Consider the following 2,934-nt stretch of genomic DNA (forward strand, 5'->3'; position numbering starts at 1 on the left):
TAGTATCAGGATTTGGCAGTAAGACAAGTTGCTGGAATTATTCAGAGATTTTAGAACAGTGCCTCAGTAAATTAAACATTGATGTAATAACAGGTACAGAAGAAGCCAGACATTACAAATACAAGCCAGACATGATAGACACGTATGAACAGGCAAAACCAGTTATTCTGTTGTTTCACTAATACTAATCACTAATTCTGTTTTATCACTAATACACTTTAATTGCTTTTGTTTTGGGCAATGAAGCTGATATGATATTTGTTAAAATAGTAATTATAATATTAATATAATAATTAATATTAAATATTATTGATTAGTTGATATTAATATTTACATGATTATAATTAAATAAGCATATAAATTATAATTAATATGCACTTTAAAAAATAAACTTCATATATGTAACTCGTGAGGCTTGGCAGGACGTACAAACAAACCGTGTAGAACACGATGACATTTATTTAACACACACAACAAAGACACTGCAGCACACAGGCTAACGAGGTCAAACACTGACAAACATCAACAACAGAACAAAACTTTCTATACTTGCACAGTAACGACATAAAACGAGGAACAGGCATGATACACAGGAAGGGTGTGTCCATGCAAATAAACACACACACACAGACACACACACACACACACATACACACACACACACAGGGAGACGTCTTGGAGGAGGGAGTCATGTCGTGTCAATATAAATACATGCACAGTGTCTTTAGAATTCTTTACAGAATCCATTGACATCCATTTTATTTGTACTGAATTGTAAGAATATCTGATGAAATCACACAGTGCAGAGCCTTGTGGATAAAGTACATGTTGTTAAGATCACCAATACATCTGTTGTTTTATGAGCGTGACCTTATCCCAAGTTCATTTGTGTATAGTTTTTTTTTTTTTTTTTTTTTCCAGAATTAATCTCTTGCAACAAAGCCTGTGGATCCTCAAGTGATCTTCCTGGGAGCAGCTATGGGAGTGTGTGTGTGTTTGTCATTTCTGCTCAAGCAGTTTTAAACCGCAAAAGGAGAAACTCTGAACACTGTAGTGGTGAGTGTTGATTAACATGTAGCTAAACCTTATACAACACCTTAAATTAGATTAAATTACATTTGTATGTGGTAATATGTATCTTATATTCATTATACATAAATACTAAATAGATCAATTATTAATTGCTATAAGGGATAATGGAGAGACATATCCTAATCTAGCTATTGAATTGCACTTTTTTTTTATTACAGTGAGAATTAAGTAAGGTGCTACAATAAGGAAGAAGGTCAGAGAGGTATGAGTCACACAGCCGTGCATACTTGCCATGTCTTTATATATGAAAGAATCAAGGTCACAGTTACACTGCAGTGTCACTGGTTCTGTTTAACCTCCTATGCCCATCCCACAGGACCCTCAATCCTCAGATCTGAATTATGCTGCATTACATTTCAACGAGAGGAAAACCACAAGAGGCAGAGAAAAAAGAGGACAGCCTGAAGACTGTGTGTACTCCACTGTTACTGACCAATGAACTGATAGCTCTCTACTAGCTCTACCTTAAGTAAACATAATTTGGAAACCTTCAATACTATGTACATCATTACTGGGACATTCTGTACTGGAGAGCGAGTGTTATATGAATCTTATCTCTGAAGGAGTGCAGCAAGAGTACAGTTTAAGACGCTGTACCTTGTGCAGAAGTTAGGGGGAAGTGAGTGGTAGGCTTTTATAATCTAATAGAAACAGACGTAACAAGAGTACACGCCTGGAGACATTTAATGATGTGTTGTTAGAGGACTGCAAAAATGTCTTCCGCAGACAAGGTGAGGTCCACAGGCTTTCCTCTAAACTTGCCTAAAATTCCCTCCTGTGACTGTATGTAGTTGTGATGAGGAGGCTGAGCAGGATGCGGGGACGAGGTTATATGAGCATAGCACGCAGGCTATTGGGTTCAAACATCGACCCACAAAGACTCAAACACAAGACTTATATACATGCACGCTAATGAAACACAATGAGGAGGAGGTTTGAAACACAAGGAGGCCGTGGCCATACAGACAAACACATATGCACACACACAGACACACGCACACACAGGCAGACATTTGGGAGGAGGGGACGTACTGTGACAGTAGTATAATTAAAGTATTATCCATAACACAACAAAACATCTTGCTAACCAGTGAACTCACAGAATCATGAAATTTAAGTCTTCTAAATTCATTGTAATGGTAATATTTTTTGACTCAGTTCTGTTGGAGGTGTTACAGATCTACAAAAAACAAACAAGCAACTGAAACAAATGTCAGTCTATCTGACTGTTTCAGTCAACATCCCTATTTTGAGCACTTCCTTTATGAGGTGTTGGTTTGGTTTACAAATTTAAAACTCAGTTTGTCCCCACCCAAATATGTTTATGTTCCCACCTACATTTAAGCAAAATTCTCTCAGTTTTCTCCCAGTGTCTAATTTCATTACAAGATCACATCTGGCTAAAAAAGGCAATTGTTTGGCTTTCTGATCATTAAATCATTTTTCGATAAACACAAGCATTACAAATGTTAATATGAACGGTTGACAAACATGAACACAGTTAACAATATCGAAAACTTGTAACATTACCATGAAACATTACCATGTTACATCCACATGTTACATCAGCAACACTTTACACTCTTTGCCATGGGCTTATATACATTTAGACAGACGAGGTGTAGGTGTGTGCAGGTGTGGTGATGAATAGAACAGCCCTCCCACTGTACATGGCAGGCCCAACCACGTGACTCGGGGGAGGCAAGCGTTCCGTGACATCAAGACAAGACTTCTACCAGAGTAGCTTTTTTCACTTTTCACCACTGACTTCTGGTGGCCAAGCTGTGTTACAAACATGCAGGAGGAAAGAGGTCTCATGACATGTGGAGACCAATGACGTGA

At 37.7% G+C, this 2,934-nt stretch overlaps 1 long non-coding RNA gene across 1 annotated transcript; it reads left to right on the forward strand.

Moving 5' to 3' along the window:
- The first annotated feature begins 921 nt into the window (after positions 1-921).
- On the forward strand, positions 922-2,158 carry LOC118242306 (uncharacterized). Its single transcript, XR_004776751.2, has 3 exons — positions 922-1,056; positions 1,251-1,294; positions 1,409-2,158. It is a non-coding gene; the product is annotated as an uncharacterized LOC118242306 (long non-coding RNA).
- The last annotated feature ends 776 nt before the right edge of the window (positions 2,159-2,934 follow it).

The sequence above is a fragment of the Electrophorus electricus genome, chromosome 16 (assembly GCF_041902795.1).
Source record: "Electrophorus electricus isolate QZ-2024a chromosome 16, ASM4190279v1, whole genome shotgun sequence".
Taxonomy (NCBI): Eukaryota; Metazoa; Chordata; class Actinopteri; order Gymnotiformes; family Gymnotidae; genus Electrophorus; species Electrophorus electricus.